A 12,566-nucleotide genomic window follows, 5' to 3' on the forward strand; every position below is an offset into this window, starting at 1 on the left:
TCTCTTGGTTCACGTAGAAGTAAATACCTGTACGTTTGATAATTATTCCAACTACCCCAAATTTGTCATGCTACAAATTGTCTGAGAATTTTTTGGAAAAATCCTTTTTTTTTTTTTTTTTTTTTTTTAATTACATTCTTCATACACCGTTCCATGAAAACAGTCAGAAAAATTTTAAATCAGTTTTACTTCTCATAGACAATAAAGATCTTTTATTTCTGGACCTGGGTTTAAAAATTACATATGTTTATGTTTCATTTTTATTCTGCTTGGCTTTAAGTATGTACTTAAATGTTTGAATTAAGACTTTGATAGACAAAGCAGCAAAAAGCAAAACAAACAGGTTATTTTAGCCACCTCACCTTTGCAAATCAAGAATCAGACCAGTTTGGACCCCAACTGGTATTTTCCACCAGTGGTAGCACTAATGCAATAATTCTAATCAATTAATTCTTATTCTAATTAATCAATTAGAATAATTATTTAATAGCAAAGTTTTAAAAACAAATTGTACAGTAATTTACAGATGACTCTTGCAAGGCATATCTTTATTACTGGCTTCATTTAAGGTGACAGTGAGAAAGGCAGAAGTTTGTCTGGTGTTACAGAATCAGTTACTCTGGTTGGAACTAGAAATTGTGGCTCTTGTGTCATGATCAAAACCCACAAAACAATTTAAAGACAATGGACAGTTTACTGGCCAATGTTGTTCAATGAGTGAATTATATTCTTACCTTGTTCCCTGACTAGCCCAGAACTTTCTGGAGTCATTTTAGATTGTTAAAAGTAAAAGTTTACCTGTTTGGTGAATCAAATTAAAACCAAAAAGAATTAAATAAATATGATGAACTTTCACAAACGATGAACTACTTGTAAAAATTAGTATGCTTTCAAGAAGCATTTGATTTAATTTAAACAGCAGTTCAAATTAATACTCTTCTGATTTAAAACAAAGAATAAAAAAAGGAACCAGATCTACAAGGTATTTACCTTTTTTATTCCTCGCCTCTCCTGTAAGGGTTAGTAATGTGTACCCCTCAGAGAAATACTGGAGGGTTCATCTTTTATGCCAAATGAGGACCCCATATTTCATGTTAGGGAGCACTCACTCAGAGCAATGCCCACATTTTTTATGGATGGACTGTTCATTCACTTGTGTGAATAAAATATTCAGGGGTTCAGAACTCATATCCTTTTTCTTTAAGGTACTGCACAATTGTGGATAAAAGATAATATCGCAGTGAAAAACACTGCTAATTACCATTTATTATTATCCGTTACTATTCCCATTTATATCTCACTATTTTTAACTTGCTCATAAAAATTTCTATTCCTACGACTTAGTCCAGATTGTATGATAATAAGTGAATAAATAATGCTAGTGCTTTCCTATCCTGTTTTCCTTTTTTTTTTTTTTTTTTTATGAGAGCAGATTTCTAGATGTGATTCATCACTTTGTGTTCCCCACCCCTCCCAAAAACACAGCTATAATTCTGTAGACATTGCTAAGTATCTGAGGTGAATGTTTGGTAGAAAACTGCCAGCATGTGACAAACAAACAAATACGTAGACAAAGTAAATACAAATACAATTCATTCTGCACATTTTGCCAGGATTCTGGGAAGATTTTTTACTGACCTGAAAAAGGATTTAATTTTTTTTTTTTCTCATGTGCTATTTTCTGTATGTTGTGTCACACAAAGCATATTCTGTACAATCTGTGAAGCCTCACGTTAGACAGAGTGAAAGTTAAGTGAATTTTAGGAGGATTATTTATTATATTGCAAATCACAGCCTGGCGTAGTGCATTTCTTCCCTGAAATATGTTTTTAGCACTTTGGAAGTCCCTTTGTATGCATCTGAGTCGATTAATTTCTCTGCAAGCATACGTGCTACTCAATACACTTGTTATGTGTTTGCAGCTCTCAGTGTGTAATGAGACATTTTTGCTGTTGCTGATAATTCTGTAGATTCCATTGTACCCAGACATATGGTGTCAGTTGTTTGAGGGCTTTAGAAACCCTCGGATTGGCTGTGATGTATAAACGCAATAATCCCCATAGAAAACTTCGGACTTCTCGAACCAGAGATTAAAATCTGCATGTTCACTTGCAGACTGGGGAGTTTTAAAAACAAACGGGCCCTTGTAGATAATTTAACATTAATGGCCCGAGTCAACAAGAAGTGCAAAACATTCAGCCCCCAGGAAGAGTGATACAAAGTCTGAGCTGTGCTTCCACAGGGTATGAGCCAGATGGAAATATGGATAACCAGCATTTTATCAGTATTCAGTGTGTATTAAATTAGTGTTATTAAAGGACAACTTTTAAATACTTTAATAAAGAAGACTGATGATCTGCCTTCCCTCTGTAGTCCTAATCCAAAGCCAGCGGCAGCCAGTTGAAAGACCCCATTGATTTTGATGGGCTTTCTATTGAGCCTTATGTCTGCAAGCTGGATGAGAGGCAGCTGCAGGGAACTGGAGGGCCCTGGTTTAGCAGATGCTCCTGCCTTCCCCTAAACCCATGCAAGCCGCCACAGGTCCTTCAATGCACATGCATCTGGGGTAAAATTGTTATTTATCACAGTCAGTAAGAGTTTTACCATGGACTATGTGTTGATTTCAAATTTTACTCCTGTATGAGCAGGCCAGTTTATTTTACTTGCTGTTCTGCATATTAAATATCCCCGATGAGGGTCTTCTGCTTGCATTGTCCCTGTGGGCCTGTAAGCAGCAGAACTGGCTCTCATGTGTCTATAGCCCTGTTACCTGGTTTGGACCATAAATAGAAAATTTCAGGTCTCAGGGCCTCGGCGTTAAGTGTTTGTTATTGTAGATGCCTAAAAATACAAATATCAGACAAAGGCTGAAATTTGAGTGAGTAAGGACCATTTTGCCTTGCAATGTCATGGCCTTCAACAGTGTCTCACCATGGCTATGCCAGGCTGTGATATAATTTCCTCAACATGACTGACTATGGATAGTGTTTGAACAAAGTAGCAATAACATTTCCTCCATCCTCCTCACACATTTACTTTCATGCACCGTGGTAAAGATTTTTATTTATTTTTAATTAATTAAATTTAATTTAGTATCACATTAGTGGAGTCTTCCAAACAATTTAATGAACTACTGGCCCTCAACTTATTTTATTCGTTACTTATATAGCTCTTGTGTGTAGGGCAGCAGTGCTCTGAGGTCCACTCCGATTGTTGTGGATGCAATACAAACACAGAGTTAATCAACGGAACAATGGGTAGCAATGTCTAACTTCATTGCTGTTGTATATTGCAGGAGTGCCAGAACGGGTGCAGCCCAGCATTATGTGACCAACTAGAAATTATCCCCATCTTTTTCTTTCTCTGAGAAGGCTCCTGAAAGCTTTTGGGTGAGCACTGGCCAGCTGCTGTCCAACAAACAGAAGTCAAATACGCAGCACGAGAGGAAAAATCAGCCTGGTTTTACAGCCTTTGTGTAGGTGCACAAAGAAAGGTAAGCAAAACGGGAAAGAAAAATGGGTCCTGATCTTTAGTTTACCTTTAATTCCTTTAGACTAAATGGATCCTTTAGGTTATGCCAGGAATAATACATCTTTGGCCATGAACAGATGCTTTTCACTTGTAACACCTGTCCACTTGCAGTCCCTCCTAGCATTAATGCCAGGGGAATTTCCAGATGAGCTGTTTGCAAGTTTTTCTTTTGTTTGTTTCTTTGGTTGTTTTTTTTTGTGTGTGTTTTTTTTTTGGTTTGGTTTGGTTTTTTTGTATGTGCTACTGGAACACCACAAAGGGGAGTTACTTGGGTGGAGGATTGACTTCCATTCATGTCTATATTGTTTCTACCCTCATGACCTTGTGGAAGATGTCCAAATGAGCAAGTTCCACCCAGAGTTTCCCAAAACCACAAAATGAGGATTCTCCCTCTTTTGAAGTTGGGGTGGAGGAAGAGGAACTGAGCCTTTTGGTCTCTTTTTCTGAAGACATCCCTATCTCTCAGCTAAAGTTCAAAAGATTATTAGGGGTATCCAGGTGAAGCACTCAGACAACCAAAAAAGTAGTTTATTCAATGGGAAATTTTCACCTAAATGTAATTTTACCCTCAAAGGATTCTTTTTTAGATGACCAAACCCAAAAATACTAATTCCACTGGAATTATCTAGGTCAGAAAAATACAATTCCACAATTCACTCAGACACAAAGGTCAAAGGTTGCTTGGGAGGTAAAATTCTCTCTCCTTGTTGTTTGGATCATCAGAAGAACAAGTTGTACTGTCTGCTCTGATTGCCACCACTGCAGTCTCTTGTGTTCATGTCAATATTGCTGCTGTCTGGAACAGAAGAAAATGGCATATTTGACAATGGGGACCTTCCTCTCTTGAGCCCAAAACAACCTAATTTGGGTATGTAGTCTATCCTTTCCCTCACATATGTAGGCAAGAGACTGTAGCTGATATCAGAGGAGTTGCACATGATGGGTTTTATTCTGTGAATAGAAAATATTTGGATTCAGAGTGGTAGTTACTTTTTGCATGCAAATGCCCTGTTTCTCTAACATAAAGGGCTCTATAAGTTGCAGATAAGTGTTTTGTGAATCAAGCCCTAAATCCTCTCTTTATTTTAACTGGAGACTTTAGCCAGTGGATAAGCACCATCAGACATTATTCAAACATTTTATGGCTTGCAAAGGAATTATTCTTTTTTTCTTTTTCTTTTTTTTTTTTTTTTTGTTTTGTTGGGTTTTTTTTAACACTTTAAATAAGAGAAAACAAACAGTTTCTTTGGAAGTGGCCTGGTTATGGATATCTTCTTTCCACCCCAGTGGCTTGATGTGACTGTTAACCAGCATTTGGCTGTTTTATAACTGGTACAATTATTTTGTCAAAGGTTGTAGGGTTTTTTCTTCCTTTAAAAAAAAAAGTTAGTTTACAGTTTATTAACTTAGATTACTGCTAATAGCTCCCATGGGTCTTCCTACTGAAACAAGGACCAGGATAACTGATTTCTTAAGACCAATCTGGAAGACTTTAAAACGCATTAATAGCTATCACTGAAACAGCAGGAGGAAGAATAGTCTGTCATTTGGTTTTTTTGTTGTTTCTTTTCTTCCTGTTCTCTGTATAAACTTTTCCCCAAAACTTTATCTATTTATCTATTATCCCCTCTCTCTTTCTCTCCCTCCTTTTTTTTTTTCCCCTTCTTTTTCCAGCTATTAACAGGCTAAGTTTTCAGTGAGTGCAAATAATCAGCAATGACTCTTTTTGACTGTTCAGGGAGCACATTAGCACATAAATAGGAAACAAAGACTGGTTCTAAGATGTTTCAGGGAAAAAGTGAAATGATACTTTGAAGTGTGGAGGCCTGAAGTCAAAACACCCTTTTTGAAAAACTCTAGAACAGTGTGCAGTATCATTCATGCTTAACATTTTGGTTTTAAACATTTTGTCTTTTTTTGTGCATAAATACCTCTAAAATCAACACACAGAACTTAAACACGTAGGCACGCAAGTGTACTTTACATGCCTTCGAAGGCAGCAAGCATTTATTACATCAGTCTGCCAGCAGGAAAGGTATTTCCCTTCTTCCACTTCTTTGGCATGGCTCCTCCAGTTACACCTTTCTGTCCTGTTCTTCACCTTCCAGGCCAAAAGATGAATGCGTGGACAAAGGCTGAGCAGAGCTGCTTACTCAGTGTGTCTGAACTACTGTCTGGGAAATCTGCTGAAGTGTTTGACAGAAGGCTTTTCCTTACTTTTTTTCCCTTGCTGTAGTTGCTATAGTGAATAATGGAGGAAATTTTATTTGCTCTGGAAGGACTGTAAGTGGTTAAAACAGCTGCGCTGTTTGTTATCCAGGTATTAACACTGGAGTACTCAGCACCAAATGTCATGAGGAAGTGATGAGTCTATATCTGCAGGAATAAGAGTGTGGATATAAACAGGGAAATTATAATATTCTGAGTGTTCTCATCTTTTCTATGACTCGAAGTTGTGGTGTTAGGCAGTCTGGAGCACCAGCCATCCAGCTCAGATGCTGGATGAAATTTCATTTCTTCCTTCATTTCTTTCCTGAGTAGTGGGAGTCATGCACTAGTTACATGTATTGATTTTCACGGTTCTCATGCACTGCCCGATCTGAGAAGTAACCTTTATTATGCTAGGTGGTATACAAAGTAATTAATTATTAACCTTTCCTCATAGATTTTATAATTAAAACATTCTTATTTTTATTATCTGGAATCAAGAGGAATTAGGGTGGGGATGGGAAGAAGGGATACTCCTCTAATACTGTGTCTAATGGGAAGATGCACATAACTCAGTGGTTTTGAGACCTGAAAAGATCAAGCAAGTCCAGCTTAGATGTTCCAGTATTGTTCTTCCCACTGCTTTGCAGAGAGTTTTGATCAGATGCAGCATCGCACACACGTATGAAGTAAACTGAGACAGTTACTAAACCCACCTGCTCCTGTCCTTCAAAACCAGGAACAGGTATTTGTTAGCATCACACTTTGAATTGTCCATGATATTATTAACCAGAATGCAGCATGTGAAGAAAAGACCTAACCTACCTACAGCAGTGGTGTCTATATTTATAAAACAAGAAATAAAGAGAGAGTATGGAGCTACTTCTTAAGAATAATTTCTAAAAATTTTGCACGGGAAATAGATTAAATTATGCAGAGCTCAGTTATTGGCATCATCAGGTACTATAAATCAACATAGCTCCTACAAAGCTGGGTTTACCATATTTACAGAATGGTGCTGAGGTCTGTATTTTCCTTAGCTGAAAAGGTTTGCAGACACATATTTTCATTACAAGTTGCTTCCAGGAGTTTATTTCCAAGCTCTTCATTGTTTCAGTAGAAAATATTTTTCAGTCCTGAATGGGGGTCATATCAGTGTCCTCTTTCTTCAGTACGTTATGATTTTATTTTGTATTGATTCACAAATGTATATTGAAAGAACCAATGTTACAAGATAGGCAAGTTACTGCATAATCCTGTTTTCCTGGAATGAGTTTTGCATATAGTTCTCTGGTGTGTGAAAAAATAGGTCCACTTTGATAAGAAAATCAAAATGTTAAAAAAAATGACCAATGGATTTATTGGGAAAATACATATGTCATTTTCTACTACCAGTTCTGTTTGACACTTGGCTGTTGATGTTCAAGCAGTCCTGTAGTAAAAGTGACTACTATGTATGACAGTATGGTAATGAAATGGCATACTTTTCTGTTACACTGAAATTTCAATAAGGGTGGAATTTTGCCTCAAAAAGAGGGCAGTGATCTTCTCACAAACACTGTCCTTTGTCCTGAGGCACACAAAATCCCCAAATCCCTAAAATATTTTATCTAAAGATAATTTTGCACCAGCCCAGGCATGAAAAAGAAAAGTATATCAGATGCAGCTAGAAAAGTCCTGTTGCTCAGGGAGAAGGTAAATTAAAGGTCTCTATCTTATCTGTATTTCAATTACAATTTTATTTTTGGTCCCTGGCAGTGCAGACAGTTGAAGTCTTGGGAAGTGGAAACACTCACAGGTGTACGAAAAAAGAATCTTTAATGGTGGAGATGTATATATTTGAACTATGTTGCTTTTCATGTGGGGTATACATGACATTTTTTTTTTTAAAGTGGGCTTTTATGGAGGGACCCATCTGTCTGAGTTCACCTGAAGATTCCCTTTTTTTGTCTTTTTTGTGTGGTTTTGTTTTTGTTGTTTTTTTTTTTTTTTGGTGGTTTTTTTTTGGGATTGTTTTTTTTTTTTCTTAGTAATAATGACCTAGTTTAAGAATCTGCAGCTCTGTTTGGCTTATTCCAGGGGTCAGACCTAACAAAACCAGTTGTGCAAGGACCAAAATACTTAATCACAAAGGACTTGATCCAACTTCCATTGGGGCCCATGGTGCATATTTGTATCCAGTTTTCTGGGAACTGGGTGACAAAGTCTTGAGACAAATAACTCTCAGCTCTTGGGCACCTGGGTCCATGGGTAAAGACCAGAAACTTCCATCTCTTTTTGAGCTGTTCAATGATGATGTAAGTCTCATTCTTGCTGAAGGTGTTACCATGTCATCGGCTGCTTTTGCAGCTGGTGCTGTATATCCTAACTGCATTACCAAAGACATCCAAGACTGAACAAGCTCTCATCACAGATATGAAATTGAACTTCACTGGTACCAACAGTGCAAAAACGGTCAGCTGACACCACCACTACTGCTGAGTATGCAAATAGCTAGTTTGTCTTCAATAATAAAGCATTTATTCCTGCAAACAGAGAACCTCACAGGTATAGTTTGGAACTGATTTATCAACATATTCTCATGGCTCAGCAGGCAACAACCATAAACTTGGTTTCATGGGACAGGCAGGATATGCAAGTGAATCTTGTTCTTCAGAAGGACCCTAGCTTAACAGGAGGATGACATAACATCCTTCCTTTGCCTATATTTCTATCATGAGCACCACGGATGGGCAGATTTTTGTGGCTTTATTATTATCAAGAGACTCTGGGAGACTGGGAGGGACCGGTGGTAGAAGAAGCACTGTCTCTCATGAGCTAACCCCACCCAGGCACTGGAGTTTATTTCCCTTAGGTGAAGAATAGTTCAAAAAACCCAAATGCCGCTGCCTTGGAAAAGTGGTGAAGCCTTTCATATTAGTACAGACAAAAGAAAGGTGAATGAAATGGAGCTCACCTTTATGGATCCAGAAAGGCTAAGAAAGATTGTTAAAATCCCTTAGTAGATTTGGGGTAGATATGAATCTGAACTGGGTTGTGATAGCTAAGACTAATATGTTCGGAGCTTTACTGCAGACAATTCTGGTCTTTTTCGTTTTCTCCCAGATAAGAAATGATCCTGCTGACTGAGTTTTCAGTACCTTCTGATTTTAGCTGCATCAATGTTATTTTAAAGTAGAGGTTTAACATCACTGTAAAACTAGTGAGAGAGAAAGGCTAGAGAAATGCAGAAAATTATAATAGTGAAAAAAATGTAAAACCCCAAAATCTTTTCAAGTCTCGTTATTATTCACTTGCTTTAAAAAAATAGGCGTGAACAAATCCAAATCTTCTAAAATAGGATGATTTCATGTCTGGGTATGCACCCATACACACACATTTATACTGTCTACTACTTATGCAAATACAGAATATTCACATATTTGTGCCTGCGTATATCAACATAGAGTCCACATATATGCAAGTCTTATTTGCTTTCTTCTTATTTGGGAAAGGAAGACAGAGATGAATTCTCCATCTTCTGCCACTCCTCTTGGCAATATTTTCTTGTGTCTGTCTCAGATTCGCACACAAATATTTGCTAAGGCATTTTCTAATCAACATGAGATTTGAACAATTCCATGACTCGTTGCATCCGATATTTCATTATCTTCGGCAAAATGTGTATTTCCTCATTGGTATCACGGAAACACATCAGGGTTTTCATGTGACACAGTTAAAATTCACAGTGCATTCTCAGAAAGTGTACCAGGCAAACATTTTAGGGTCTGGTGGTGTCCTATGGAGAAAGACCTGCAGAAATCACCAGGATAGAATGATGAATGGATTCTGGAATATTATTGCAGTTGAAAAGTATCAGAAAGCTATCTAATAGATCTTCTACTGTTTAGTGAACAGGACTCACATTAGGTAATGGCAGCAGAAAGCATTAAAGACAATTGTATATGATGTAGTATTCGGACAGATTTGTTCACAGTGTATAGTCATTTGCAAATGGCATTTTGCTGTTCTTTGTTCTGTAGCAGTGTCTAATATTTCTAAACATTTTTAGGCTCTCTGACACCTTAATGGTATACAATAACAGTATGCCTCCCTCTTAGAAAAATGGATACTCTCATTTTTCTAAACATTGTGCCTTTACCTTTAACCATTTCCATTTAAATGCAAATTTCAATCATGTCCACCTCTCTGTATTCCAACAGAAACCCAGGAAAAAGACTATACCTTAAATCCTCATTTCTCCATAAAGGGAGCTGTTTCCTTCAGATGTGTCACTCCATGTTATCTATCTTCCTTCTCATTTTACACGTCATCATTGTGGCAAGTTTACCTTGCAGAATTTACAAATAAAAAAGTCTTCTTTTTGGTTTCAAACTCTGCTGTTTATATGCACTAAAAGAAAATGGGTATTTGTAGTTATCTTTATTTCCTTTTAAATTCTCTGACATAACCTACTGACACGGAAATTTCCAAACCACCAGTCTTTGAATTATTACCAGCATTTACAACTGCTTATACACTTGAAAGTTTATGATTTCCTAAACAACTGTGGACAAATTAAGTGAATTTGTATCATAGGCATGGATTAATCTCATAATTATTGTTCCAGTTTAAAGGAAATAATTGAATTTCAGGGTTAAGGATAAAATGTGATGCTATGAAACATATGTGATACTGGTGTCAGTTTCCTGAATGTCTGTTCATATGCAGCTTAGCAACACATTTGAGCAATTCATTAAGGTGTCTCTGCTTAGTGAGTCTTCAGAGAGAAAGTTACATTTGAATCTGGCGTGTAAGAAACACTCAGAAAACAGCCAACCAAAACAAAACAGCTCTCTCCCTCCTCCCCCCTCACCAAAAAAAAAAAAAAAAAAAAAAAAGCACACCCTTTATCTGTTGTTAGTCCCTCTTGATTTACTTTTGACAAGAGAGGGCACTGTGATAACATTCTAAGGAGTGGACATATTTGTATACACTTGCCTCTGAGACAGAAAGGAAGCCAGGGATTAACCCCTGAACCAATTACTTTACAATATAGCAACTACTTCAACACACAGACAGAGAGGGGAGAGAGACAATTTAACTAATTAGTGCAAGTCACAATGTTCTTTACAGGAATTGCTCAGCTGGAAGAAAAAATGTTGAGTGGGCTCATAGGCAAGACGATGTCTGCTTTGGTGTGTATTTATTAATTCTCACTTTGAGTCAGCTTTTACTGCCCGAGAAATTTAGCTGAAGATACTTAATGTCTGCAGTCCTTCAAGAGAACTATAAGTCCTGGAAAATTTGCACAGGTATATTGTTTCAGCAACAGTTTATTTCTAACCCTTTATCAAATGCAGCCGTGTGCATTTCTAACTCCCCAGCCTAGTTCTGATATATGAGGGGTTTGAGCCCACTCTATGCAGGTCAGAAATATCTTGTGTTTGTCATTGTAAAATTAAGGGTTAAGTGGTGTAGCTGTGATATACAACTTGCCTTGCAAATAACTTGCTTTCCAAATTAACTGGGATGGAAGTGATTTTGAGCACAATTTTTAATGTAGATAAATAAGCTAGGAGCACTTCATTTCTGAGGTGGCTGAGATTGGAGGAAGGAGGCAATTTAAGACTTTGAGCACCTGCACTTTTAAAATCATATTCTTTTTCAGTGTCACAAGTTGGGTACCTGGAGCTGTTTGTTATTTTCAGAAAATGTTGTCTATCTCTGGTTTATGAATGTAAAACTGTATTGTTGGTAGGGACAAGACATTTTTCTTCTGCCTTAGTGCCATATGTCTAGTGCATTCTTGGTGAGATATTATTGTTGATGAGAATAAATGTCATCTCAAGGAAAACAAAAGTTTGAGGATGTTATTTGCATCTTAAATTTTAATAAATGTCTTGTGGATCCTTAATTCCTTTTTTTTTTTTTTTTTTCTTTTCAAACTGCAACAAGTACTGCAAACATTCAGACACATAGGGGTTTTCATAAATACTGTCGTGTTAGACTTTACATGAAATATGTGCGAATCCACAAAATATATTTGTATTTCACTGTACCTAATCCACAAAATATACTGTACTTCCAGACAGAAGAAGATAGACTCTTACCATGAGCAAAGATGATAGATTTGGTATTAATTTGATTATGCAGGCCTTTGGGACTTTGACTTTGACTTTAGCTGTTCTGGGTTGACACCAACAATTTGCAAGTGATGCTTGGGAATGATTGTGCTTTGTTAAAGAAATTTTACTTACATCTGTTTTTAATACTACATTGGGGAACAATACTTGTGGCAGGTTGAGGAGTTCTGTGACTACCTTGATTTTCTTATTCATGCAACCTCCATACCAGAGGTTTTGAAAACAGGGGAAAAGCTCCTTTCCTTTTCATAACAAAAACCTTGAAGATATTTCCCTTAATTGTTAGTTCTTTCTCCAAACTGGGAATACTCCCTCTCCTATAGGAAACTTGGGGGAAAACTGAAAAGAAATATATAGTCTGAAAGCCTTGACTTTCTGGCTATTTATTTGACTAAACAAGATTCCTTTTTTATTATACTTCATAATTATTTTTGTTTCTTTCTATTTCATGCAGGTTGGAGCAGATGATTACATGATACTACTTCAGCAGCAGAGACTACGATCTCCGATAGAAATGACAAAACCTTAGTTGAGTCTATTTCTCTCTTGTATTTTTTTCTTCAGCTTTTGAGCTTGAAAGATGTATTAGCTAATGGGAAGTTCCCTGCTCTCTGTCTTGATCCAGAAACAGACAGATAAAATTAACAGACATTGCTTGAAGATTAGCTATCATTATGTCTAGCTTTGACACATGTGGCTAAT

Source organism: Falco biarmicus, chromosome 7, assembly GCF_023638135.1.
Source record: "Falco biarmicus isolate bFalBia1 chromosome 7, bFalBia1.pri, whole genome shotgun sequence".
Taxonomy (NCBI): Eukaryota; Metazoa; Chordata; class Aves; order Falconiformes; family Falconidae; genus Falco; species Falco biarmicus.